Raw genomic sequence first — 11,159 nt, 5'->3', positions numbered from 1 at the left:
AGGGAATAAGAATTACAAAGGCCGGTGGGGGTGTCTGCTAAATAATACATGGTCATGTGGGGTCAGACAGGACGTGGATATCCAAGGACGATTCAACATTAACAAGCCAAGAAGAGTATTTAAATACAAAGAGAAGTTTGAGAGTGATATGCTCTGTGAGCTAAGAGCACGGGAAGGATTGCCAAGGCATGACATCACAGTAGATAATGCAGCCGACATTGGGAACACTTAAAATGCCCATCTGCAAACTATGCATATGTGTCTCTGTCTGCCTTCCCCCTTCAGCCCTGTATTCTCCTAATCGATACCTGCGGCTTCCCTGACTCCTCTTCCCTGTGTATTTTTTTTTCCTTTCACTCTGGAGAATTTCCTCAAATGTGTGGGGAGCCTCAACTGTTGGCATTTAAGGGAGACGGTAAAGGCATAGGGAAGCTTGCTTTGCAGGAACCCTGACCTGATAGTGGGAAATCCCTTCCTAACTGCCTGGCTTTGCTGTAGGTATGTGGTGAGTGGCTCTTTGTTGATGGATCCACAAATGTCAGAGTTCTTTTCCCTGAGATCCTTCACTTCCTCAAGAACAGAGGAAGTCTGGATCCATCTATTCTGTGAGCAGATGAAGGAAAGGATGTGGGGTCCCAAGTTGTAGACAGTCATTCGATGCCCTGTTTATGTTCGCCCCTTAGCCTTCACCAAGTTATATTATCCCCAGTGACACATTGGGCTTTATCCCTCAAACCAGAACCTTCTTGGTGCTGTTTTCCCAGACATTAAACCCCTGCCATTTTGGTGAGTTGAGTAGAGTGGAAAGCAAGGTGAATTGTTAAGGAAAAGAGCATATTCCTGGCTAGGACAGGTTAGGCAGAGAGCCTGGCATTCAAATGCTCCAGATCCTAACACCCACCTGAGCCCTGTGCCACCTTGATTCCTCCAGTGTATATATAGCTCATACCTAGACTCCGACGCTTACTTTTGCCTGGAGTTTTGCCAATTGAACTCATATACTTCTTACCAGAATGGTTGTCTGTGGACTTAAACTCTGACCACTGAATTATTCGTCACGCTCCATCTTTCTTTTTGCTAAGAGCCTTTGTCCCATCTGTCTATTCTCTCTTTCCCGCTTCTTTGTCTCTGCAGGTTTATGTAATTTTGGTTTTTCTTACTTGGTTATCTTAATGGACACTCAAGTAGGATCAATGAGAAATACACACACACACACACACACACACACACACACACACACACACACACAGAGAGAGAGAGAGAGTCTGTCTTCTGTGTTCAAATGGAAATTCCAAAGGCTTGTGGTAGGAGTCGTGGTTGTCCTTACAAATGCTATGCAGAACTAGGGAGAGATCCCTCATCAGTTGCAGGAGCAGAGAGTCCTGCTGTGCTTTGTCCCTTTCCTGTAAGCACAGACTTACTGAGGGTACCACGAAGGACGCTCTCCTGAACTGACTGAGGGGACTTGTGGTCTTCAGTCTAAGCGTGTCCCAGTTTTATCGCCCTCTTGAACTCCTCTGCCTTATGTCCTTCTTTACCTTGAAGAACATAAGCTGTGGTAAAAGGAATTCAGGCGCCCTGTCAAGTGCTACTGAGGCCCCAAATCCAAAGCAGGAAGTTCGTGACAACACAGGAGTGTCACAAACGCCCACTCTAGATCTCTCAGTTCTCCTCATCTTTCCTACATTACCCTCCCGTGCTTCTCCACATAAAGGATTCGCTTTGAGCAACACCCCAAGTGCCTACACGGTAGCAAGTCAAGAAGCCTCCTGTTTGCCTTTGCCTATGGGGCTCTCAGTGGAAAGGTTACATGGCAAATGCTCTCTATCCCAAATGACAAAACAACTATGGACTTCCCTGAGGGAACTGTTTTTCCAAATCTCTGTGAAATCAGGATGGCAGGCCATGAGAGCCATAGCACAGCAGCCACATGTGTCTCTAAAAGAAGCACGGCAAACAGCACATGTGAGGTCCCCACACCGGCAAGTTCGAACACCCTGAGGGTCTTGGGACTCTTTAGTTTCTCAAGCAGTGGGTATAACAAATTTCACTCCTAGTCAAGACCCTGGTTCCTCCATTATCCATTTATTCTCCTCAAAGATTTTCAGAACTATAACTCTTTCTCCAAAGAAATAATTTGGCTTAAAAAAAATCTATGGGAAAAAAAAATCTATGGGGAAAACTCACACAGCCTTACCGACCGATTGTCTAGAGACACCAAGCTCTTCCATGCAAATGTAATAGTAACAGCAGCTTTTCTACAAATGTGTTTTCCTCTGTGGGATTCCAAACTGCCAAACACACCATGGACCCATAGGGTGGTCACTCAGATTGGGGGTGGGCGTGGGTAAGCTTCCCTCAATCCCTCCCCTCGTTCTCAGTAAGGAGGACGAAGAAAGAAGGCCAGCTGAAGGAAGTCAGGAGTTCCATGTTGCCCCTCCACTAGACAGAGAATTCCAGCCCAGCCTGGGATGTTTGAGACTGTCTTAAAAAAGAAAAGCCAACAATAATAACAACAAGAGGAAGGGAGGGACAGAGGGAGGGCTGGCCACAAAGGAAAGTCAACTACATTTTCATGGCCTTCTTCTTCTTCTGGCCTGAGTCAGGGGTTTGGATCATTCTCTCGTATGCCCAGAAAAAGCAGAGTAATCACATTAAAAGATTCTGCAGAGATTATCAGTTAGAATATAAGCTGCATGCCCACACATCTGTGTGAAATGAAGAAAACATGGTATTTAGGGAGTCTTGACCGAGGGAGAAGGGACCATTGAGAGATGCACCCCTGTACTTTGCTGAGGGAGTGAGGATTTCCTGCAGGTTCCCTTGGGTTACTGGATAGCTGCCTCCTGCTTTGTCTTTGTGCTTGAACCTCTGTCAGTTAATTGGGACACCTGGCAGAAACTTGAGAGTCACATTTTTCTGATGGGACACTACTGCTCTGTTGTGGGGGCCACACTACAACGCTTCTGACATGTGTGATGACAGAGCTCCACACACATTTGCATCATCTACGCATCTTAACTGCAACCCCCATGATATTTGGTCTGTTTCAACTACCTCCTCAGACTCGCCTACTAAATGCCCCTTTACTTCACTTACGTGGGAAATACATGCTTAACTTTGGAGACTTTCTATTCAGGCTTCTCATCAAATTGAACTTGATCAGGAAGTAGGGAGTAATGTTTATACCAATGGAAAAGATGAAACTGCTTCTCCTGATGTATACATAGCCCTGATTATCTTCTAAACATCGTCCCTTCTTCCCCCGTAGGGTCTCAGCTGGGTGATCTGACTTCTAATTAAGCTTGTTGGAGGGAGCAGGAGGAGATGTGGGACTCGGAGACTCCTTGAGTATGGATTCTTCAAAGCATTACTTCCTCTCCACCATTCCCACCACACATGGAGGTAGCTCCACCCACTTCTTCCTCCCCTGGATGTAAATAGGCGCCCTCCCTTCTCCATCCTGGCTGAGAGCTCACTTGCTCTCGAGTATGGCACCATTTCTTGTGGTTTCTCCCTGCTCCTTGTAAATAGTCTTTTATTGGAATTTCTTCAAATTCCCCAGTCGGGGTGCACCATCTGTTTCCTGCTGGGACACTGACGACTGGCACAGTTCGAGGAGTGAAATTTACCAAAGCAAAGGGCCTAGCCTACCCAGAGAGCGAAAATAAAATAAGGATGCTATTTACTGAACAGTCATAAAAATAAACAGCCCGAGAACAAAATCCTGTTACACTCACCACATGTAAGAGAGCATTAAACGGTAGCAAATGAACCGTGTCAATAATATGGGTTTTCTATACTTGATAAGTCTGGGTTTTCGATCACTGTGTTACGAGAGATGTAAAGACTTGTAAAACTTATCTTTCTTTTGAATTTCTAAGAAAAGAAGTCTCGGAGCATTGCATTTGGTAACAGAGCATTGGAAGGTATGATTACAACCATAGTAGACTTTGATGAAATGGGCCTAGGATGGACGGCAGACTTATAAGGAAAGCAAAGATGAAATCAAAGAAAGCAAGCCTGCGTGAGAAGCAGCAAGAGCAGAATTCCCACTGAGTGAGATAAAGCCACTGGCTGTAAAGGATGCCCGTCACAACACAGAGAAAATGTGCAGAGGCCCAGCTGGAGATCAGCTGAGATCCAAGTGAAGGTCCTAACAGGCCACATGCAACATGAATATTCAAAAGGCAAGGCTTGCTAATACATCAGAAATATTATCTAGAAAACATGACTAGAATTCAATCATGTGAGATGATTTTAAATCTCTGTCTCTCTCTGTCTTTGTCTGTCTGCTCTCTCTCTCTCTCTCTCTCTCTCTCTCTCTCTCTCTCTCTCTCTCTCTCCTGTGTGTGTGTGGCAGGAAGGGTTGTGCACATGAGTGCAGTTGCCCAAGGAGGCCAGAAGAGGGCACCAAATCCCCTGGAACTGGAGATACAGATGCCTTAGTGTGGGTGCTGAACTGAACTCAGGTCCTCTGGAAGAGCATCAAGTGCTCTTCCCTGTTGAGATGCCTCTCCAGCCTGGTATCCACATAAATCCCAGAAGGAATTATGCATCACTTAACGAATTTATTTATAATAAAATAAATCAATTTGTGGGGTTGCATACAAAAAGTACAAGGCTTTAGTTTACCAAATGGATTGAAGTATCATTAGGTGGAAAGATTCGTTATGGTGAAAATAAAAGTTATTCACGGACTGACATAGAGAATTATATGTAATCATAAGTAAAATCCTGCTTTTGCTTTGTCTGGGGTGTGCAGAGTGAGGACTTAGTCAAAGGATTTGCAATTACATTAGAAATTCACAGTTAACATAAGAAATTATACAAAAACTCCAGCAACATTTTTTTAAAAAATAAGTTTTAATAGGGGTGGGTGTAGAGATGACTCAGCAGTTAAGAGTACTGGCTATTCTTCCAGAGGACTTAGGTTCAATTCCCAGCACCCACATGGCAGCTCACATCCTATTCCGGCTTCCTCCAACATCAAGTCATGCACAGGGCACACAGACGTACATGCAGGCAAAACATCCGTGAATATAAAATAAATTTAAAAATTTAAAGAAAAATGTTGACCATGGGTGATAGTATAAAATTATGATAATTAAAATGTAGATGAATTTTAACCCAGCAACATGGCTGCTCTGGCAAGGGATCACATCCAAAGACCGTCTAGGTCTGTGTGACCCAGCTGGAATGCAGACACCCCGTGGGTTAAAGTAGGACCCGGATGAGATACAGACACTCCCTTAGTGCACACTTTAATCCCTAACAATGGAGGTAAGGTTAGTTTGTAGAAGGAAGCAGCCATATTTGAAAGTGATGTCTAATTGAGAGGCAAAGTGATGAATCGAAGAAAGTTTTGAGAGAATGAGTCAGAGATAGAGAGAAGTAAGAAAACATAAGAGAAAACATACAGAAAAGAATGCAACATAAAGAGAGCTGGGGGAGAGAGGAAGAGAGAAGAGGAGAGGGAGGGGGAGGAGAGAAGAGAAGGCAGGTTGAGTGGGACAGTTTTACAGAGGCAGAGGCTGCAGGTGGAGACAGAATGAGCTTGAAGATGAGGAGCCAGAGATTGGAATAAATTACTGGAGTCAGTTTTGAGGACAAGCAGAGCAATTCAATCAGAAGCGAAGAGAAGCCAGTTTGAATCAGTCAGCTTAAGGAGAAGGTTGAGTCAGAACAACTGAGCTGAACCAGCCAAACAGAGTTCAGGGAGAGCTAGAAAGGGTGATAAACCTCCAAGATGACAATTACATCTAGAAAATAAAAGTTACATTTACATTAAAACTTATTAGTTTCTCAACCATAGAAAGCAGTAACACGTGGAAGAAAATAAGCACCTAAAATAGCAAGTATTATACATATGAGATGAGGTTACAGGTTGGCAGAGAAAAGCAATATTGCTCAATCAGATAAAACATGGGGCTCAAGACTTGGCTCAGCGGTTAAGAACATTGACTGTTCTTCCAGAGTTGGATTCCCAGCAACTACATGGTGGCTCACAATTATCTGTAATGGAATCCGATGATCCTCTTCTGGTGTGTCTGAAAATAGTAACTCTGTGTGTGTGTGTGTGTGTGTGTGTGTGTGTGTGTGTGTGTGTGATGTTTTAAAAACATGGATAAATTTGTTTTAAATATATATTCATCTCACCTCACATCAAACCAAAAACAACACCAAATAAATCAAACTATCACACACCTAAGCTGTATCATCAAAATATATTTTTAAAAATCATAAATGCAAATAAGGTCTCAAATTGAGAAGTTTTCAACAGAAAAACAATACAATTCCAAGAGACTCTGCCAAACCTTGGTGTGGACCCACTGTCTGTCTGTCCTTCCTGTGGGCTCTCCCAGGCCTCTCCATTCTAGCCCATCCTTTTTCTTTTGAGTCAGCTGACACCCAGAAACATTCTCCTCCTGGGACCCTAGTAGCCACGCAAGGCTGGGATGCAGGTAGGTGATTTTCCTGATCCTTTCTCTCCTGTTCTGAGCTCCTATTTTAATCCTCCACCCTGTGACAATCTACTTGCAGGTGCCTCTCTGTCCCTTTTAACGTCATTCACTGGAGATTCCAACTCTTGGTATAGAGCCAGGCTCCCCTAGTCCTGTTATCCTGTCCCTCTAGATTATTCTCCGTCTTACTGCAACCTGCTTGCAGGACCTCCTCCCACCACAACACCCTCTTGGTTTGGACCAGATCCCTTAGCTCTTTCCTGAAGCCCCTCTCACCCTTTTCTTCTAACCCCTTTCTATTCCTCTCTGCACTTAACAACCTGCAGAAGCACTCCCTACTGAGGAACCCACAGGCACCACACTTTCCTAAGATCCAGAGAGTGAAAAGAAACCAAGGAACAGAAAAGCACTCACCCAACAGGAACAAGATCAGATATCAACACTCAAAGTCACCCCAATCACCATAACTCCAGATGTTTAGGCTCCAGTGCAAAAACACAAACATGAACAGGCAAGGAGACACCCATCCACAAGAACCCAGAAACCTTACTACAGCAGGCGCTGAGAAATACAATATGGCCAAAGCACAAGACAAGGACATCAAAACATAAAGTGTGACTGTAGCCAAAATTATGAATAAGAATAGAAAACACCCAGGTCAAAGGCACAGAAAGTATTTTCAACAAAATGGTAGAAGAAAAGAGATGGCTACCAAAGAACAAGAAGTCTAGAGAATACCAAATATACAGGACACGGAAAGAAATTCCCCATAAGACATAATAACCAAAACACTAAATGTCCATAGCAAAGGAAGAATGTTCAAATCTGGGAGGGAAAAAAGACCCAGAAGCTTATGTCAGACCCATTAGACTAACACGTGACTTCTCAATGGAGACTCTAGAAGCCAGAGAGGCTGAAGGGATGTCCTACAGACTCTAAGAGACCACAGATGCCCCCAGGAGGCAGAAAGATCGTAAGAACCAGAGGGGATGGGTGATGAAGGGAACAGTGTCTTTCAGACAGAACAGGACTCATGCACACACAAACTCACAGAGACTGTGGCAGCACGCACAGAGCCTGCACAGGATCCCAAGCCAAAGGGGTCCTCGCACTGAGAGGGGCAGTGGACACAAGTCCCCATCCCTAACCAAGAAGCTATCTCCACTTGACATCTGCTTGCAGAGAAAAACTTAAGTTTTCTCCATTGGGTCCTGACTGGGTATATTAATCACACTTAGGGGTAGGCCCATGTCCAGCAGAAGACAACCAGCATAAAATGAACTCAGTGGTTTTTTTATAGATGTTTTGCCTCATTACCTTGGGCATTTTTGTCTTACTGGTCTTTTGCTTGTATATTGTGGTTTCCAATATTGTGTTTTTATAGGTTGTTTGTGTGTGTGTATGTGTGTGTGTGTGTGTTTCTGGTGCTTTTTGTCTTTTTTTTTAAAAATTCTGGTTTGTTTGTTTTCTAAAGAGTGAGAAAGAAAGGGAATGGAGTTAGGTGGGTGGAGAGGGGGAAGGATCTTGGGGTAGTTGAAGGAGCAAAAACCATCATCAGAATGTATTGTACAAGAAAAGTGTATTTTCAATAATATATAGATAAAAATAAAAGCTATTTTGTAGCTTGTCTTTGCTACTTCATGAGTTCTCCTTTCTTCCTCCCTTCTCTACCCTTTTTCTCCCACCCTTTCAACTCTTCTAACACTAGATAAGAAAAAGAAAGGATATAGAGAAATGGAAAGAGCTCTCTGAATACAGTCAGGGGTTGGGAGCTGATTAGGTCATCAAGTTCATTGGGACAAATTTGATGTTTGCCAACAGGATATCTAATTTCTTCTTCTTGCTTCTTCTCTGCAATGACTACTTAACAAACTTCTAACAACAATCAGCAACCAACCAAGGACCCAACAACCTTCGGGGTCCTGGTATTTATATACCCTCTGAAAAATTCCAACCATCACACAGCTAAAAAAAAAAAAAAAAAAAAAAACCTATCTGCAGCTGGTAAAATCACTCCCCCACTGTAGCACGAGGCAAATCATAGTTAGCTGCTGTGGACAGTCTGAAGCAGCCCGGTATCCCACACCTGAGATTGAAACAAAAACATATTCGTATAATATTTCTGTGTTTTTAAAAGAAATCCAAAGTCCACAATTCTCACTACACTATTCAAAATGTCATAAAGAAACATTTCATTAGATTTTTTTTAAGTTAAACTCTTGATGACAGAATCCCATAAAGTAAACAGATTGCTATAACAGAGAGTCAGCTATTACATGGCACTGTGTTAACTACTCTACCAGAACGTCCTGGACAGGGCGGCTTATCAAGAACAGAGATAGTTCTCTTTGATGGAGGTTGCGACATGCAGGAGCGGACAAGTTTAGTGTTTGGTGAAGATCCACGTCTTCCTTGACAGACAATTGTCTCTCACTTAACTTCTTACAATGGAAAGGGCAGGGCAGGGCAGGGCACTAATTTAATCCCATTGGTTAGGGCATCCGTCACTGCTGAATGGCCCATCTCCCCATACTGTCACACCTGTAAACATGTGTGAACCATCAGTAGCAGACAGCTTCAGAGACAAACAACCTCATCTGCAGCCACCTAAGTCCAAGTGGGACACTCGAGGTTACCCAGGCTCTTCCCAATCACCTTGCTCTGCCCCTTCCAATAGCACTCCTGCTGCCTGCATGGTTAAGGCTGGGCTTGAACCATTCCTGGAGTCCTAGGGAGTTAGGGTGTGGAAGAATAGACACAAAGGATGCAGGTCCACACCCTTACGGGGGAGTCTAGGAAATGACAACCACCTTGTTCACCGTACATCAGCACAAAGTTTACCACATGGCTCCACTTAATTTTAAGGGGTGTTGGACCATGCCATCTCTAGTTAGGTGGCCATATGCCTAATTATAATTGAATATTGAAAGGGAGAGAAAAAATTTAAATGGGAAGCATGAATCTAGCATACCACTGTAAAAACAAAACAAAACAAAAACAAAAACGGAAGGCAGAAAACAAGCATTAAATAAAACATTAAATACAAGGAAAAGCCATCACCACCTCAAAGCAGTTCATCTGTACCTCAGCCTTGACTAGGCTCTTCTCACAGAAGGCTGAGTCCACCTGAGGAGTCTATCCCGAGGAAATCCCACAAGCTATGCTTAGAGAGGTCTGTACAAATGTGTTCACTGTAGCGAAACGCAACAGAAACAGACTAAATGTCGGATAATAAGCGAATGGGTGAATAATTTGTGCAGGGAACAACACAGTTGTAATTTCCACATTCCTGTATCAAAACCGCATTAGCTAATTCCTTTACTCTTATGTGTTTCATTCTCTAGAAGAAATGCCTGTTTTATTTCAGAGATCATCACATCCTCTGAGCCACGCTGCACACAGACAGGGGCAGCAGAAAACATGTTCTGATTTCCCTGTACCAGAATTCTCAGGGAAAGGAGGCCTCCGTCCCTGCTGCTTCAGGATAAGTGGTGTGACTGCTTGTGAGTGAAGGTCTGCACTCTCAGACCCTCCCACCGTGCTTATGAAGCAGGCCTACGAGCTCCGTGCAGGTGGCTGGTTAGATGTCCTAGGATTCACCTTGCCTGGGTGGCTAGTTAGATGTCTTAGGATTTACCTTACCAACCCAATTATTTGGTGAGACACTCAAACAGATGTGGGTGGTCTCAGATTCCAGTCTCCGAATTACCTTCCCGAGTTAATCTGTGCTTGCCTGTACTGACCAAGGAACTGTAATTGCTGAAGATACTCTGCCTCTTACGTGACACTTACTGGGCCTGTTTCCTATCGGTTAGAACACGAAGTGACTCAAAGCACAAACTTTCAGTAGTAGGGCCTGTCTGTAAGCTAAATAATTCCCATTCATTTGAGAATCATACTTTGTTAGTGCAAGTTTAAAAGTGGCAGGTTTTTCTCTAACCCAGCTAGCTTCCAAATAATTGAGACAGAAACAATTAGATTTGCTTAGCAAGCTTTAAGGCACAGTAACTGAGCAGATATTAATCTATTCTAATCCTCTAAACTAATCTTGCTACTTCTCAGCCCAAATCCCCAAGATACCTGCACTTTAGTACTGATCTAGCTCTCTCTCTCTCTCTCTCTCTCTCTCTCTCTCTCTCTCTCCCCCAGCCCCCCTAGGTGTGTTCCTGGTCCCTCACCTCACAGTGAATCCTTACTTCCTCCCTGCTCTACCCATCCACTGGCTGGAACTGGAAGTCCTGCCCTTTATCTACTCTGACCAGTCATTAGCTCATCAGCTTTTTATTTACCAGAGATAATTGGGAAGCAATGCTTACACAACATTGGGACAGGAGAGTCTTAGAATAAGCATTGTAATGCCACATCAGGATTGCAACCAGATGTGAGGGCACAGAAATCAACATTTGAATAATACAAGGATAATCTTTACACAGTGCACAATAACATTATGCCAACATACTTATTTTTAAAATATTAATAGTACAGCAAGTAACAAAAAAAAGAGAGAATGGAATGACCTTTTAGTTTAAACACCTTGGCAGGTTCAATAAAAAAATCGTTCTAAGAAAAGTCACACAAAAACACTGAAAAACTGATTTTAAATCTTTTCAAGCCATGCATGATGGCCCATGCTTGTGATTCCAACACCAGAGAGGCTGAGTTTGTGCTCAGCCGAAGCTAGAGAGTAGGACACTG

The sequence above is a fragment of the Mus musculus genome, chromosome 5, assembly GCF_000001635.26.
Source record: "Mus musculus strain C57BL/6J chromosome 5, GRCm38.p6 C57BL/6J".
Taxonomy (NCBI): Eukaryota; Metazoa; Chordata; class Mammalia; order Rodentia; family Muridae; genus Mus; species Mus musculus.
This window is presented reverse-complemented; position numbering follows the sequence as displayed.